General features: G+C 51.2%; 1 long non-coding RNA gene across 1 annotated transcript; it reads right to left on the bottom strand.

Annotated features, from left to right (window-relative positions):
* On the bottom strand, window positions 759-17859 carry LOC106508181. The gene is made up of 3 exons (XR_001304801.2): window positions 17708-17859; window positions 15819-15915; window positions 759-1213 (listed from the first exon to the last, which is right to left on the bottom strand). It is a non-coding gene; the product is annotated as an uncharacterized LOC106508181 (long non-coding RNA).

Here is an 18370-nt window from a genome sequence, read left to right on the forward strand (position 1 = left end):
TGGTTAGCGAACCCCACTAGTACACATGAGGTTGTGGGTTCCATCCCTGGCCCCGCTCAGTGGGTTAAGGATATGGTGTTGCCAGTGAGCTGTGGTGTAGGCTACAGAGGCAGCTCAGACCCTGTGTTGCTGTGGCTGTGGTGTAGGCTGGCAGCTGTAGTTCCAGTTTGACCCCTAGCCTAGGAACTTCCATATGCAGCAGGTGAGGCCCTAAAAAGACAAAAAAAAAAAAAAAAAAAAAAGACTCCACTTCCAAACACAACTCCTGAGAAGAGAGTGCAGGAGCTCTGGGTCAGTGCCCACCCCCTGAGGAGGGGTTCCTTGATTGGCAGGTCCTCCATCCAATGGGGAAAGCTCTGTCCCCCCAAAGAGAATTGAGATGATGTTATTGGAGAAAGACTCCAATGCGCTATTCCATGGAAACAGTGGTCCTCAACCCAACCTATTAACTCAACACCCACTTTATGACCAATATTGACCGATATTGTGTGATGCTGCCTCAAAGTCCCGAGATGAAATTCATGCATGACCTCTCTACACACATACTTTAAAAAATCAGAACGTTGTTCTAGATATAATATCAAGGAGAAATAAAAGGAAGCTACCTTGTAGAATATTACTTAAAATAAAAATAACAATACGATAGAATTATACAAAATTCAAGGATAATAAACACGCTCTTAGGAGGGGCTCCCCTGCACGATTTAAAGAATCAGTGTAGTGTTTGCCTCTGCCGTTGAGGGATAAATTTGGACTTAAAAGCAGCAAGATGGTCAGAAGCCATCCTATGCAAGACAAAAGAGAAGAGAAAGAACAGACGTGGAGTGGACACCGGGATAAAAAGTATTCAATGGACATTAACACCTGCAACAACAGATACTTTGGGATTCTATGGAGTTGGGTTTGACCCACCGTTGTTGTTTTTTGTTTTTCTTTTTAGGGCCTCGTCCACAGCATATGGAGGTTCCCAGGCTAGGGGTCTAATTGGAGCTGTAGCTGCTGGCCTACCCCACGAGCCGCATCCTCATGGATACTAGTTGGGTTTGTAATTCGCTGAGCCACAACCGGAACTCCCTAGTCTCAGGCTTTTCCTTGCAGGAATATCCAGGGGTATTTAAAATCACAGGGGCAGTGGAACTGTCCTGTGTGGGGCAGGGGTTGTGGTATCCCTGGACTCCTGTCCATTAAATGTCAGTGGCCTCTGTAAGGAAAACTGGGAAAGGTTTGGAGGTTAGAGAGTGTCTTGACCATCCCATCAACCCAGGTGACTTTTGCCTTCCATGGCTTCAGCGAGGCTATTTTACAATCCTGTAAAGGCAGAAGTTAATCTGTAGCAAAACGATAGTAATACAAACAATTTCTTTCCCCCCGCCTGCCCGCCTGCCTTCCCTCCCTCCCTCCTTCCTTCCTTCCTTTCTTTCCTTCTTTCCGTCTTTGCTTTTTCAGCCACACCCTGAGCACATGCAAGTTCTCAGGCTAGGGATCGAATCCAAGCCACACCTGCAACCTAAGCCGCAGCAACGTCGGACCCTCGACCCACTGCACCGGGCCAGGGATCCAACCGGCAACCCCACAGAGACAAGCCAGATCATCAACGCACCACCTCCCAGCGGGAACTCCAATGCAAATAATTTCTTTCCAGAAACATACACATTATATCTGGGGGGGGGTTATGGACTCCCTTCCCCATCAGGGAAGAAGCCAATTTTGCAACCATTAATCAAATTCATTTCAGCATTCCTGATAGCCTATAAATGTATCTACACTTTGGATGTTCCTTTGGTTTTAAAACCCGTCTGGTTCCCTCTTGCATTACTGAGTTAAATCAAACCTCTGACATAGTCAGTTAATGTGTGTAGGGCACTCATGATTTTGCTTTTTTTAAAAGAATTTTTCTTTAACCGTCCCAATCATTGTGCAACCAAGAATTAAGTTCTTAATTTTTCTAACTTCCCTTACCGCATGCACTGTGAGCCACTGCATTAGCGCGCGCACACACACACACACACACACACACACACACACACACCCCTAGAGTCTTAACCCATTTTTTCTTACTTCTCTCTGTGGCCTTGTGCTGTACTAGTTGACTAAACACTACATTGCCCCCACTTAACAAATGTCCCACTTTGGGATTTTAGCGTCTGAAACCCTGACCTTGAGGTGGCATCCTTGAGATCATACTTTATTCAGAGCTATTTTTATTTAACGAAAATCCTCAGCTGCAGGGCTCTTATGTGAAGAAAATCACAATTCCAGAGATGACCTACCGCCCCCCCAACATTTCTGTGAAAGGGAATTACATCCTGTGTAATTTCAATCTTCTCAGTCACGGTTCTGTCTTGGTGTCGTGGGGTATTTTTAAGCATCAAAAGGAAAAAGGAGGAGAAAATCCAGAGAGACCACCCCCAAGTCTGAAATCCTGTTAAACCTCAACAAAACCAAACCCACCAGGGCTTGACGGACTAAAGCTCAGAAGCAGAAGAGACCACGGTCCTGGCGGTGAGATTCTGCGGGTTCCTTTGCGACCCCGATTCCCTCCATCTGGGCAGCAGGGGATGGGGGGATTTTCCTGATTTCCAGGTAGTCTGGTGGGCTACTGGGAACGGAAGGGACCCTTCTTTGATCTTTTGAGCGCTCATTTGGTTAGCCCGGTCCTTTAAGAGGAGGAGGCAGAAAATCATCACCAAAGGCGCCCAGCAGTACAGGGAAAGGCGCATGGACTTTCTGCTCTGCTGTTTAAGATCAGCAGCCTGCCAAATCCAGGTCGTGCCCATAGATCAGGAGGTCAGGGTGAGGAGAATGAGAGCGCCTTCTTAAAGTCCCTACGACCTCATCAATATAGGACGTATTTCCAATACTGAGAAGAGTGTCTGTTGAAAGCATTTTTCAGGAAGGTTTTATGATACTAGAATAGTAATGCTCGCGGTCAAAGAGTCAAATAAGAAAAAACAGCCCAAAGTGTAATCTGAATGCATGACAGTGTGTAACCAGGGTGTGATGTCCCCGTGTGGTGTATGCGCCTCTCAGGCGTCGTCTGCTTCCCCTCCTCCCCTTGTTAACGCCACTCAAACACATGGCCCCGCCCCCTCCATTCATTCACGCCCCCTCTCAAACATCTCCCTTGAGAGAGCCGCCGGCCTCCCATCTAAAATAATGTCTCCAAATGCAAATCAAAACTCCAAATACCAACTCACACTGGTCAGAATGGCTGTCATTAATCAGCAAATGACAAATGCTGGAGAGGGTGTGGAGAAAAGGGATCCCTCCTACATGGTTGGTGGGAATGTAAACTGGTACAACCACGATGGAAAACCGTGTGGAAGTTCCTCAGAAAACTAAATATAGAACTACCATAGGATCTCACAATCCCATTCCTGGGCATATATCTGGACAAAACTTTCATTCAAAAAGATACATGTGTCCCTATGTTCACTGCAGCACTACTCACAATAGCCAAGACATGGAAACAACCTAAATGTCCATCGACAGATGAATGGATTAAGAAGATGTGGTATACATACACAGTGGAATACTACTCAGTCATAAAAAAGAACAAAATAATGCCATTTGCGGCAACATGGATGGAACTAGAGATTCTGATACTAAGTGAAGTAAGTCAGAAAGAGACAGACAAATACCATATGATATCACTTATATGTGGAATCTAAAATACAGCACAAATGAACCTATCTATAGGATAGAAACAAACTAATGGATGTGGAGAACAGACTTGTGGTTGCCAAGGGGGAGGGGGAGGCAGTGGGATGGACTGGGAATTTGGGGTTAGATGCAAACTATTGCATTTGGAGGGGCGAAGCAATGAGGTCCTGCTGTATAGCACAAGGAACCATATCCAATCGCTTGTGATGGAACATGACAGAAGATAATATGAGAAAAAGAATGTACGTATATGTACAACTGGGTAACTTTTCTATGTGGCAGAGATTGACAGGATATTGTAAATCAACTACAATGAAAAATTTAAAAAGTAAAGTCTTCATCCCTCTCTGTCTTCTTATTCCACTTTATTTCCTCTGTAACATTTTTCATTTCTTGACAGTATACTGCATTTCTATTGTTTTCATTGGTTCTTGTCATTTTTCCCACTAAAAGTTCAGGTCCAAGAGGGTAGGGATTTTGTTTTGTTCACTGTTATAGCTCTAGTGCCTAGGACAGACCTCAGCACGTGGTCCTCCACCAGGATTTGAACATGAGCCTACCATTCTCTAGTGCACCAGTCTTAGATTCACATCCTTTTGGGATGGACCTCAGAGTCAGTCCTCTTTCCTCCATGGCCTCATTGCATTTGTGTAGCCCACACATGCTTTTTCAGCCTCTGGGTGTGGGACTGGGTCAGGGAAGACAACAGAATCCCTGCCTCATGGAGTCTCCATCTTCCAGAAGGGATGTGGGGATTAAACATTTACTTCTATCTCTGTCTAGTTCTTAGAGGTCCTTCTACCTCATCTTATAGTTACTTCGATTATTTGTTCAAAAAACAGTTTTTGTGGGGGAAGAGCTTACCATTGACAGAGAATGAGCTCGGTACTGGGGAATCTAAAAAATGAATAGATGATCAGAAATAATTTTAAAGGACTTAGAGTATTTCAAGTAGTGAAGTAATAGAGGCAGATAGGGCAATGAAAATAGTAGTAAAGTGGGTGTTCCCATCATGGTGCAGCAGAAACGAATCCAAGTAGGAACCATGAGGTTGCGGGTTCGATCCCTGGCCTCACTCAGTGGGTTAAGGATCCGGTGTTGCCGTGAGCTGGTGTGTAGGTCACAGATGTGGCTTGGATCTGGTGTTGCTCTGGCTCCGGCCTAGGCCAGTGGCCACAGCTCTGATTAGACCTCTAGCCTGGGAACCTCCATATGCTGTGGGTGCAGCCCTATAAAGAAAAAAAAAAAAGCAGAAAGAAAGAAATAGTAGTAAAGTGAAGTTTGTTGTAAAAGAGATGGAGGGATTAACCTTTGGGCTGAGGATGGTAGTAGAACAATAAGGGGGAAATCAGAGAAGCCTTCATGGAAGAAGTGACAGATGCAAAGGGATGAGTAGGAGTTCTCCAGGAGAAGTGAGACTGAGAGAGAAAGGCATTTAGGCAGAGGCAACAGTCTAGGCAAAGTCTATGGGGGCCAAAGAGTCACTATTGATGAAACAATATGAAGTTTGGGAAAGTGGCCAAGTCTTTTTTTTCTCTCTCTTTTTTTAAGGGCTGCACCTGAGGTGTATAGAAGTGTCCAAGCTAGGGGTTGAATCAGAGCTGCAGCTGCTGGCCCATGCCACAGCCATGGCAATGGGGGATCCCAGCCTACACCACAGCTCATGGCAACACCACATCCTTAACCCACTGAGCAAGGCCAGGGATTGAACTCGCATCCTCATGGATACAAGTCAGGTTCTGAACCCACTGAGCCACAATGGGAACTCTCCCAAGCTTTTAAATGTTGCCTCAACTGCCCAGATCCCTCTCCAATCCAATTCAATCCATACTAATCCAGTCCAGTCCAATCCAGTCCAATCCAATCCAATCACGAGGTTTCTCTTAAGAGTTGGCCAAGGGCAAGGCATTGGGGGGAATGTAGGGAAGCACAAGCAGATCCCGGCCCTCGGGGAGCTCTGAGTCTAGCCAGGAAGGCAGACATGTAAAGGGAAGCAAGAGTCAAAGATCAGATTCATGTTCAAGGCATCGCTAGATCATCCCTGAGCACATATGTTGCGGATTTGCGCCCAATTCACTTGATGAGGAAAGCGTGGCAGATCTCATTGGACAGCGACCAGGTCACTCATGCATTCAGCTGACAAAGGTTTAACGAGCACTTACACTATGTGCCTGTTTAGTTATTTGGGAGAGAGCGGTGAACAGGAGAGGTGAGATCCCTGCTTTCATGAGCTTGGTCTGAACACTCACCCCAAATTCAGGTGAACAGATGGGTAAGACCTGGCCAGCTGCTGACTACGCTCTGTGGAAATGCAGCAGGGCAGTGAAGCAGCAGAGGTGGGGACAGCACGGGGGCCCTTAGATGCAGGAAGCCCCTCTGACCCGCTGTTAGAGCCAAGGCCAAGTGTGGAGGCAGAGGCAGGCCTGTGATGCTGGGGTGGTGGGAACAGCGAGGACAAAGCCTGGGGCGGGGACATCACCTGGGTGTGTCTCAGGGAGCAGCGGGGCCTCCGTGGCTGGACTGTCAGCCAGGCAGAGTCAGGCAGGGAGGCGGCAGGGCTGGGATCAGGCTCACAGCCCAGGTGGAGAGATGCTCTGTCCCCAAAGGAGAGCAAGGGACTGAATCTGTTTTCATCTCCCTGCTGGGAGGCGACCTTTCCTCCTCTTACTGGAAACTTCTGACAAGAAAGCACTTGCTGCATTTAATTTAATTTGGGCCGTGGAGCCCATCAAGTTATTCTGCTCCTGTCCCGGGGGGTCCTTCTCCTTTTTGCCCTTGACCTTCCTCTTTCCACCTGGTCTGTCCAAGCAGTGACAGCTCGCCCTCTGATGCCACATCCCTAAGCCATGCAATTTCCTGTGCGTTATTAAAATCATGAAAACACAAGATCCAGGTGCAGCTGTTATCTTACTGTTGATCCAGACAGGAAAGGACCAGACAGACGAAAGAAAGAATAAAGTCTCGTGACATTGGGTCATGTCAGCCCAGTTCAGTGAGACAAAGGCTGGTGAGTTTCTGGTTGTGACAGTTCATTGGGTGCTTGGAGCAAAGATGCCATGAAACAGTGATACCAGCGGACCTTGTTCAGGGAGGGCCTGCTTATGCTCGGGGCGATAATTATATCAACCAGCACTTATTGAGCACCTACTGTGTGCTGGCCCTGCTCTGGGCCCTCACGGTGTCATCTCATTTAATCCTCACAATAGCCCTTGGTCAGGAGGGTGCCCTTAGCCCGTTTCACAGCAGAGGACACTGAGGCCAGATGGCGAAGTGTTTTGCTGTGGGTCGCAGAGTCGGCAGAAGATGCAACCAGGATTAAGCTGCAATCTGCTGACTGCACACACTAGCTGAAAAGCCCAGCACTGGCAGGATAAAGCAGATGATGTGTGGGAATCATAGAAATCAGGATTCCATGCTCCCCCAGCCCCTTCTCATGTAAGATCATGTACCAAGCAGCTGTGGCTCAGACACTCACAATTCCCAGAAAACAGCCTCACAGATATTACGCATCACGCTCTGCGTGGGGAATTAACATTTGTCTCTTAAAAGTTGTTTGTTGCTGACTCTCTAGAGTCTGTGTGTGTGTGTGTGTGTGTGTGTGTGTGAGAGAGAGAGAGAGAGAGAGAGAGAGAGAGAGAGAGAGAGAACAGCACTTATGAGCAGGGTCTTGGGGTCTGATTAACCTGGACTAGAATCCAGCTCAGTCCTTCCCAGCCCCCAACCCCTCTGTGCCTCCGTTTCCTCCCCTGTCACTTGGGGACCATGTCCCCACCTCATTGGGTGGGTGTGAAGATTAGATGAATTAGTCTGTGTGAAGCTCTCAGAAGGGGCCTGGTGCAGGGTCAGGGCTGGACAAATGTCACTGTTGTTACTGCTGTTCTTTGTCACCCAGTCTCTAGTGCCTACCCAGCTCCAGGCAGGGCGCTGGGTGAGTGCAAAGGGAGCCCCCTCTCCTGTCATGAGTGCAGGGAAGGGCATCCCAGCCCCACCCGTAACCAGCTGGGGGACCTTGGCGGGGGTTCACCTCCCTGTGCCTCAGTTTCCTCCTCCAGAAAGTGGGGCGATGACGGCACTCCCCCCATGGCGGTTGGGAGGATTAAAGCAGCGGGCCAGGCAGTGCTCGTCATCATGCTGTCATCACCTGCCTTGTCTCCATTCCCTTCCAGCCACGTCAGCCAACTTTCTGTGCCCCCAGTGTCCCAAGCGGGTTTCTACCTCGTGCCCTTTGCCCCCACATTCCCTCCCCTGGACCTTCGTCCGGTAGCTTCCTGTTCACACCTTGTCTCCTCAGGAAGCCTCCTCGTCCCCGTATCTGACAGGGCTCTTCACCCGCCCCTGGCCACTCCCCATCCCAGAGATCGGCAAAGCACGGTCAGGGTTCAAAGCAGCCGCTGCCTTGCTGTAACTAAAATGTTGCAATAGCCATAAGGATTGGCTTACGCATCTCTTGGGGCTGCTTTTCCCCACAGCTGAGCAGCTTTGATAGAGCCTGTGTATCCCGCAGAGCCACAACGCTGACCGTCTGGCCCGTCTCGGCCCCTGTTCCATCCAGGCACCCCATTTGACTTCCATCAACCTTGGGTTGGATCCCCAGAAGCAGACGGAACTTGAGGGTCAGAGGGACAGGGAGATAGGTGTGCCCCCCGGCAAGCCTGGGTTCCCCGCCCTCCCTGGCAGAGCTGTGTCAGGGTCTCGGCTCTCAGTGCCTCCCTGGGGCCAGGAGGACACCCTCATGGGGAGTCTGGAGCTTCCGGTCGGAGAGTAAGGACTGGCCGTGAATGGCGAGGGCCGTGGGCTGTCTCGGCAGCAGTGACCGTGTTCCAAAGGCACGTGGTTCCGTTGTGCACCTGTCTGTCCTTGCCTGTCTCTCTGCACAGTGGGGCTCCATCACAGGGGATGGACACCGAGGACCTCAGGTGTGGTCACCTCCCCAGTCTCCTGCCATCACCATCCAGGATGCTGTGAGTCCGCTTCTTCTTCTGATTGTTTCGTGGAGCTTTGCACGAGGGAGCAGAAGGCCCATGAAACAGGAAGAACTCAGACAGTGAGCTCTGGTGCAGGACTGGCCTGTCTTCAGTGCTGGGACCTTTAGATCTTCAGAGAAGGCCTCCTGATTCCCAGCCAAGGGACTGGGAGTCAAACCACACGACAACCCAGGGAATCCACGCCGGCATTGATTGGGACCCATTTAGCCTCGAGGTCTCACTCAGCTGGTTTTGACATAACCCCTGCCCCCTGCCTCTGTGTCCTAGATGCAGTGGCAGGATGGGGGTCTCACCAGTACCAAATACCCACCTGGCCCCACCAGACTCCTCAAGGCAGCCAGAGCGCTCACGGAACGCCCCACCCCCAAACATCACCCTGGGGTCCAAATGCTGTGACAGCTTCACTTTGCCCCAAAGGCCCAAGCTCCCCAATGCTCTGTGTCCATGGGCACCGGGTTTGACTGAGAACAGCAGAGACTCAGAACAGCAGTGGCCTAAATCAAGCAGAAGCAGTGGAAAAGCAGCCCCGAAATCAGGGCCGAAAGTCAGGAGGCAGGTCAGAGAGGCAGCCCGGGCCACCACCTGGGCAGGAAGGCTGGATCGCACTCTGGGCCTGTGACCGAAGTCAGGGATCTCCAAGCAGGTGAGCAGCACGATTTTACTGACTTTGCAGAGGGCAGGCTTGTCTTAGTCTCTGGCGGACATTTGTTAGCATGGCTCTTGGGTTAATACCTGCCCTCCTCACCTCAACCTCAAATGACCTGCCCCAAATAGGGACCAGGCCTATTTTTTTTCTCAGCAGCACACATCCAGCTTCTGGCACATGGCTGGGCACGTGGCAGGCATCAGAAATGCTCTCGTGGAGTTCCCGTTGTGGCTCAGTAACGAATCCGACTGGGAACCATGACGTGGCGGGTTCGACCCCTGGCCTCGTTCAGTGGGTTAAGGATCCGGTGTTGCCGTGAGCTGTGGTGTAGGTTGAAGACGCGGCTCGGATCTGGCATAGGCTGCTGGCTACAGCTCTGATTCGATCCCTAGCCTGGGAACCTCCATATGCCGTGAGTGCGGCACTAAAAAGACAAAAAAAAAAAAAAAAAAAAAAAAAAAAAAAGAAAGAAAGAAAAGAAAAAGAAAAAAAAGAAAAAAGAAAATGCTCTCTTATGGACAGTATGAGTGGATAGAAAATTTCACGTAGGTGCTCAGGCGATTCTTCCTCTGCCTGTTTCCTCTCACACCCGTGTGAACCGAGGCGGCCCCACACTCTCTCAGGCTGTGTCTACGGCGGATGTTTAGCGTGTAAGACTCTTTCAGGCACAACTACATTGACCCTGAGGTTGACATCCGGCTGAGCAAGAATAAGGAATGATCGGAGCTGTGTCGACAACAGTTTGACCTTCTCCTTGTTGCTTCAAAGGAAAGAGGCTAAAAAGACAAAGGCCTCTGGGGGAAGTGGCTCCAGTACGGTGTGTCACCTCAGAGGAGAGAGAGGACCAGAGGGTGATTTATTGCAAACGCCTGGTGTGGTGAGAGCCAGCAGCTCAAAGGAGAAATTCCCTCTTCCATGGCCACCTGCCTAAAGGCCATTTGTACTTTGTTCAGTTGTCAAGAAGCTGTGAACTTGTTTCTTGTGTTCCGCAAACTGTATACCTTATAAATTGCCACCTTTTATGGTAACTGCAATTACTCGGCTCCCAGACTCCCTTGCAGCTAGGGCCAGGGCAAGTGACTCTGATGGCACTTGTCACCTGCTCCTGAATACATACCTTCTGAATTAGAATCTTGTCACTTTAAGAAGCGGGAACCTCATGAAATTCTGGGGATGGCCCATGAGGGGGAGGAGCTATATATTGTGGTTTGGAGAAGTGGGAGTCGGAGAGTCTGTGCCCAGGGTACCAGAGGTACCTTCATGTGAATAGTTCTGTGGGATGATTTTTGTGGGACCAAGTCCTCGGCTATATTGCCTTGAAGTTGGATTATCTGGCCTGTCTGGGAAATCTCCCAGCTCCTCCCTATGTTTTGGTGTATTTCTTTCCTGCTTAAATGCTCTGCTGGGAGTTCTGTTGTTTTCAACGCACTGCCCTGAGCGTTGCAGTACAGAGCGACTTGACAAGGACCAGAGAGGCGGATGGTATTTACATGGGGGCGTGTGCTCTGGACGGAACTGGGCCCCTGGAAACGGAACCAGGTAAACAAGGGCAGGCCGTCCACCACTGACCACGCCTACTTTCTCTTCTTTAGTCATTCAACAAATACCTATGAAGCCCCGACGATACCAGGCACGGAGCTTGCTGTTGGGGCTAAAGTACCAAACAAGACAGACACGGTCCGTGTCCTCATGGAGCTTCTATTCTGGTTAAGGAGACAGCAAGAGAGAAACACACGAATAAAGGGGATATTTTCTGATTGCGGTACCTCACTAGGGAGAAAACAGGAAGATGAGAGAGGAGGATGCCGTGGGGGCGAGGTTCTCCAGGCTGGTCCCGGAAGGGCTCTCTGGGGAGGGGATCTTGGGGGTGAGAGGCAGCCAGCCAGGCGGAATGGTGGGGAGCACGTGTCTCGAGGGTGGGGTGGGGGAGACAGAGTGTGCGCAGTGGCCTGGAGCAAGAAAGGACTTGGCTGTTAAAGGAGCCTTAAGGGACCAGGTCATGCAGGGCACCCTGGGCTACAGCGTCGGGATTTCATTTAATGGGAAATCTTTGGGGAATTTCAAGCAAAGGAGTGACACGATCTGATTGCTGTGTAGAAGCGGGGGTTGCAGGGAGACGCAACGCACGTGACATGTAATCTATCAGGGGACGCTCATCAGAGACTCAGCAGCCAGGGTGTTTGGGGCGAGGCTGATCACACGGGCACCCTCTGCTCAGCCAAGAGTGCAGACACGCCGAAGGAAAGCAGAGGTTCGGCATGAGCCACATCGCAGGCCGAGTGCAGCTTTCCTTCCCCTGGAGACAATGGGGGCTTGGAAGAGGTTGGGGGTGGGCGGAGGGAAGGGAGTGGACTCAGAATCTACCCAGGATGCAGAGCTGTCAGGAGGGGCTGAGGCGGTGGGTGCCGGACCTAAACCATCATCAGAGGAAGGATCCACTCTCAGCACCAAGCACTTCAGAATTTAGAAGACACCGCTGCATCTCTCTTACTTAATCACAGAAATTTCACGAAGGAAGGGATCTTAAGGAGCACGTCGTACAACCGCTCGCTTTGACAGATGCGGAAACGGAGGCCCAGGGAAAGGAAATGACCCACTCAAGGTCATCCACTGGAGTTCCCGTCGTGGCGCAGTGGTTAGCAAATCCGACTAGGAACCATGGGGTTGTGGGTTCGATCCTGGCCTCACTCAGTGTGTTAAGGATCTGGCGTTGCTGTGAGCTGTGGTGTGGGTCGAAGACGCAGCTCGGATCCTGCGTTGCTGTGGCTCTGGCGTAGGCCGACAGCTTTAGCTCTGATTGGACTCCTAGCCTGGGAATCTCCTTATGCTGCAGATATGGCCCTAGAAAAAGACGGAAAAAAAAAAGTTATCCAGGAAGTTAGGAGTAGACACAAGACTGGAATCTATGCTCTTTGATTTCTAAGTAAGTGGTCTTTCAAAATGCTTTTTTTTTTTTTTTTTTGGCTGGGCTCATGACGTACGGAAGTTCTTGGGCCAGGGATCAAACCCATGTCACAGCAGTGACCCAAGCCACAGCAGTGCCAATGCTGGATCCTTAACATGATATGCCACCAGGGAACTCCTTGATATGCCTTTTGGATGGGATGCCTGGAAAGATTAGAAGTAATAGAAGAATAATACAATGTTAAAGCTGGAAATGATTATTATTAATGGTTATTAAGCTACTACTTTTTGGCCACAAACCCAACCTTCTCAACTCTGTTCTATAATGCTGGGGTTGAGACTCTACAAACTCCACTGATCCTATATCTGTTGGCTTCTTGCTGGGTTCCACCCATGGGGGACGGTAGCATCCTGGGCCCGGTCAAGAGATGGAAACCACATAAGCGATTTCAACAGGGACAATATTGTATAAAGATTATTAAGTTATGATGGAAGAGTGACTGTAGGAGATAAGAAAAGTCTGTGGGGTTCCCTAGGGCTAAAGGAAATTGCCCAACAAAGGACAAACTTGGAAGGGGATCCTTCTCCAGACAAAGGTTCAATCTCTTTGTAGAAGGTAGTTGGCTGACCTCTGACTTAGCTCAAGTGGAATGGCACTTAATCTTAAGTCACCAATATTCTGAAGTCACCAATGGCTTCTCTCCACCTTCATGGTTGCCGTTTTGGTCCAAGCCATCTCATCTCTCATCTGATTACTGCAATAGTCTCCGAACTGGTCTTTTGGTTTCCATGGTGACCCTGTATTAGCCTATGATGGAGATGCTGACACAGGTGATTTACTGAGGAGATGCTCACGAGGGCAGGAGTGAGGGCAGGGCAGGGCAGGGAGGAAAGCGAAGCAGAGGAGGACTGCAACTTCGGCCTGATCCCTCGGAGAGTCCTGGCACATAAACTCTATGCCAGAGTTGACTCGATGGGAGCCCAGGGGGCTGGCATTTGTAGTGCCATGTCACACTGTCATTGTTTCTGGGCTGCCCTAGGATGTGCAAGGGGTCATGGTGTCCTGGACAAGGAAGCTCCCATTCGGCCCAGGGCAGAACTCCCTCTGGGGAGGGGCACCGTGAGCCTTTGTCAGCTTGGACTCAGAGCAGCAGGTGCATGAGGTCAGGCGAGGGATCCAGGCAGGGCGCCCACAGCATCACTGCTGCTTCCAACAGTCTACCAGCAGGTGAGTGGTCAGAGTGGTCCTTCCGTGTGGTTTCAGGGAAAAGTCAGAGATGGAGTCAGTCCATCACCTGCTAAGGCCCCAAGGTCTGCTGGGCTCCTGCCATCTGTGCCAAGGGCTGTGGCCAAAAAGGCAGGAATCACACTGGGGTGAGAACGAGGCCTTCATTCCAGAACATTCCATGTAAGCCCCGACCTTGCCCCTTCCCGGCTGTGGGAACGTGGGTGAGTTTGTTCCCCTGTCTGGATTCGTTTCCTGATCTGAAAATGGGAGACGGACCTGTGCCTTAGGGACTAATTCTGGAATCATCCACCTCGCACACCCCTGCTCGTTCTTCATGCATCGGCACTGGTGTTCTCGTAGGTTCAAAAGCTCCTTAAAATGACCTGATCCCGAACCAAATTCCACTGGACAGAGAAACAAAAGTATTTTTTTCACTGTTCTGAAATATGCCGAGTTTTTCAGGTCTGAAGCCACGGCGTAAACTAAGGGACGGCTGTGGTACTTTGTTTTGTTTGGGGCCCACGATGGGGGCTGGGGGCTCGTTTGAAACTGGCACTGCTAACGGCCAAGCCCTTCCTGGCGCCTGAGTTGCCCCCCACAGCCCAGCTGTCACCCCTCCGCTCCGTGGCTTCATTCACTGACATCCGACATTCAGGCCCAGGCATCTGATGACCTGATTCCATCTTCTCCGGCGCAGCAGAGCATCCACACGTGGAAATGTTTCATTTTACTATGAAAGCCTTCCCTTTCCCCTTTATATTAGAGATGGGATTTTACGTTGATTAAAAACCATGCAGGTAGGTAGGGGCTATGAGCTCTGAATTTCGTTTCTGTTGAGAAAAGCGGAAATTCTTTTTTTTTTTTTTTTTTTTTTTTTTGTCTTTTTGCCATTTCTTTGGGCCGCTCCCGCGGCATATGGAGGTTCCCAGGCTAGGGGTCGAATCGGAGCTGTAGCCGCCGGCCTACACCACAGCAACAGCAACGCGAGATCCGAGACGGGTCTGCGACCTACACCACAGCTCATGGCAATGCTGGATCCTTAACCCACTGAGCAAGGGCAGGGATCGAACCTGCAACCTCATGGTTCCTAGTCAGATTCGTTAACCACTGCGCCACAATGGGAACTCCGAAAAGCGGAAATTCTAAAACTGGTTTTAAAAACTGGGCACTGGCTCTGCTGGAATCGGGAACCACACATCTGAACAGACTCAGCAATATCTTCTCTTTCCCCGGGGAAGCCACAGCCTCTTTTTTTTAAGTTTTTTTATTTTAGGGCTGCCCCTTCAGCATGTGGAGGTTCCCAGGCTATGAGTCAAATCGGAGCTACAGCTGCCAACCTGTGCCACAGCCACAGCCAGCCACGTCAGATCCTCAACCCACTGAGCAAGGCCAGGGATTGAACCTGTGTCTTCATGGATGCTAGTCAGATTCATTTCCACTGAGCCACAGTGGGAACTGCCCCTGCAGCCTCATTTCCAGATAGCTTTGAGCTATTTGTCAGCTTGAGCTGAATTTGATAATGACAGGGCTTCTGCCATCCAGTACTCTTTGCAAGGATCACCACCGACTCCCTCAGGAGCCCTCTGGGGACCCTCCCAGGCCTGGGCCACATAAACTCTCCTGGACCAGTACCAACCAATGGCCACTAGGGCTGCCTGGCCCCCCCCCTGCCCAAGGTGCAGACCTGACACCCTGGCCTGGAGAGCTGGTAATTTCTTTCCTCCCCAAGAGACAGAGTCACAATCAAGAAACAAACAAACACATTTTTTTAAAAAAGGCAGAAAGCTTAGTCATGCAAATCAGGACAGAGGAGAGAGGGGAAAGAAAAGGACCTCATTCTTATTCTGCAGCTTCGGCGGGGGCCTGGCCCACCGGCCGGTTTCTATGAAAGCGCTGGGCCCAGAATAGCCACCGCGCGGGCACACTCAGGCGCCTTAATAAAGGTCTGTCCCAACCGGAGTAAACACCACCCGTTCCCAGGACACCGAGAAGCAGAGCATTAACCAGAGGTTAACTGGGTCATTGGCTGCGGCACAATATGGGTCATTCTCCATGTAATTTAGTTCCCTTCCACTGAGGCTCCAATACAGCCACCGGTTCTCACAGCGGGGACAGTGACTTAGCGGCCCGCCGAGGCCTCTTGGATACAAGGCCCGGAGCTGTCGCTGTGATGCATGGCGCCTCTGACATCACTGGGTGTTTTTGTGATGCAAAGTTCCATGTTGTCTAAACACACACACAAGGGGACCAGTGAGCCCGTGCGGTGCGGTGATGGGCGGGCCCCCCAACGGCACACGCAGAGACATACTGTTTTGATCCAGGAGCTGGGATTTGATTGAATCAGGCAGACGCAGACATGACTGCCACAAAGGAAGAAGTTTTCGGTACTCACGGATCCAGAGGAATAGGAGGCATGACCTTCCATGAAGGGCCACGTGGGGAGGCAGATGGAGGGGGAGAAACAGTGGCAAGAGTCTGGATGGTGGTTTCTGCGGAAGGAACAGGGGAGGCGGGTAAGTAGGCTAAGGACCGGCTAGCTTGTCAATTTCATCGGGCACCGGGGCAGATCCTGGTTGTCTGGTACCCAGCCCTGGAGTGACTATGGCCGGTAGAGAGTGGCCTGGAGAGTGAAAGTCTGATAAAGGGGGGTGGCTGGGGTGTGGACCCCAGATTGTTTGGTTTATGTGAGAGAAGCATACATACAGATGAGTTATCACCTCTCAGCATCGGCTGACTCTGTTAGAGACACTCCCTCCGGGGTCAGCAGGGCCCTAAGATGTCACAGCATCAGAACGCAGAAAATCAAAGACACAGGACACGCACAGAGATGCCACGTGATACTCATGCGCTCACGCGTGCATACACACCAATAGCCGAGTTAAAAATACCTTCCCTTTCTGTAAGTAGTGGTTATATTGTTTTCCCCAAAGCTTGTCTTATTACACAATGGTGCTCTTTAATTGCAAGAACACTTGAGAATTGCAGGGATGAAGTTAAACAAATCCACATGTTATAATTATGCATTATGCACATGTTCTGCCTTTCCATCTTGTTTGGAAAGTATAAAAACCAGAGAACAGGAGGTTCAAACAGCCTGGTTTCATATGCACAGACCTGGAAGGGGTTAAAAGGGAGGGAACCCCCTGGTCAGTGTCGCTGCCACTGGCTCCGGAAAGCCCGTCACAGGCTGATACCTGAGGCTGGGAATTTGGAGGCAGGTGTTGGCTGTGACAGTCACACTTCCTGCTCCTCATTCTGAGATGTGCCAACCAGATGGTGGAGGCCTGATGGGGAAAGACCCAGCCTGGGCGGAGGTGGGCAGCTTGCACAGCCCTGGGCTTCGCACAGGGTCGTCAGAGATGCCCCCCCATCCCCCACTCTCTCCCCGCCCGTGCAGCGTGTTCTTCCTGCCCCGAGTGGGAGTATTCTCTGCTCGGAAAGGATGCTTGAAGACTCAGAGATTCTTCCAGAAGCACAGGCCCCAGGGGCCGGTGGGGGCCTGTCCACCCTTCCCACCTCCTTCTCCTGGACTCACTGATGACCTGTGCCACAAACGTGCCAGGTTCATCCCCACCCAGGGCTAGTTATCCTGCTAGGAGGATGTCCTCCGGCTCTTTGCACGGCTGCGCCGTCTCTCCTTTCAGGCTCTGACAACTGTCACCTCCTCAGCGAGCCCCTCCTGAGCACCCTGCCCCCTTCATCCAGGCATTTCCCAGCATGGCACCCATTTTCTCCCCTGGGTACCACTCACCACCACCTGAAATAACTTGAGGACATGTTTTCTGGGTGTCCTCTCTCTCCCCCCCCCCACCTGAGTGTGAGCTCCAAGGAAGCAGGGGCCTGCCCGTCCCACTAAGCCCCGTGTGCCCAGCACCTCCAGCCACCCCCTGGCATGGGGCTCCGCCTGCAAGGTGATGGGGAACCACCCAGTGGGTGAGCCTGGCAGCCAAAGTCCTGGGCTTGCGTCCTGGCCGTTTACTGGCCACCTGACTGTGGGGACAGGGACGCCTCCTCTGTGGGTCAAGCTTTCCTCCTCTGGGAGATGAGGCTGATACAGAATGCTCCCCCCTGGAGTTCCCGTTGTGGCTCAGTGGTTAAGAACCTGACTAATATCTATGAGGATGCGAGTTCGGTCCCTGGCCTTGCTCAGTGGGTTAAGGGATCCAGTGTCGCCATGAGCTGTGGTGTAGGTCACAGAGGCGCCTCAGATTTGGCATTGGTGTGGCTGTGGTGTAGGCCCTAAAAAGAAAAAAAAAAAAAAAAAAAAAAAAGAATGCTCACCTCTCAGGACTGTTGGGAGGCCGCTCAGGGAGCTGTGGAAATGAAGCCACCGTGTCAGAGCTGCTGCTCACACTGGGTAGGAGTCAGGGCCTGGTTTCAGCAGAGCCCAGGGTGGTGCCCCCACCAGGAGCCCTTGGCTGCATGTGCGCATGTGCGCATGTGCGCAAGGCACTGACTGTGGTTTAATCGCTGCAAGGGCCCCTTAAATAGTAACAGTTACAGCTTGCTACCTGCTGGGCTTGTACTCACTTAATCTCCAGAAGCAGCTGGTAGGTATTGCTATCAGCATCTCCGTTCTGCAGAGAAAGCCAACCAGGCCCAGGAGGCTAAATCACCTGCTCAATGTCGGGCAGGTGGAGAGGCTGGCGTTGGAAGCTGGGCGCCTGGCACCAGAGCCACACTCCCTCCGCTCCATTCTCTGTCTTCTCTAAATAGTCTTCTTCCGTGCCCCCGCAGGGCTGTGGGTGGAGCCGGTCACACCCCTGTGAGAGACAAGGACGGAACACACGTGATCCTTGTGTCCACGCGCAGGGAATGAGGGCGTGTTGGAGAAAGATTTCCCCACCTGTGAAACAGGATGCCTGGAATGTTCCAGCTTGGTGTTCTGCAAGGGAGGGGAGCCCAGTGAAAGCGCTCCACTGGGAGCTCTAACCCTCACAGGGA

This window comes from Sus scrofa, chromosome 17 (genome assembly GCF_000003025.6).
Source record: "Sus scrofa isolate TJ Tabasco breed Duroc chromosome 17, Sscrofa11.1, whole genome shotgun sequence".
Classification (NCBI taxonomy): domain Eukaryota; kingdom Metazoa; phylum Chordata; class Mammalia; order Artiodactyla; family Suidae; genus Sus; species Sus scrofa.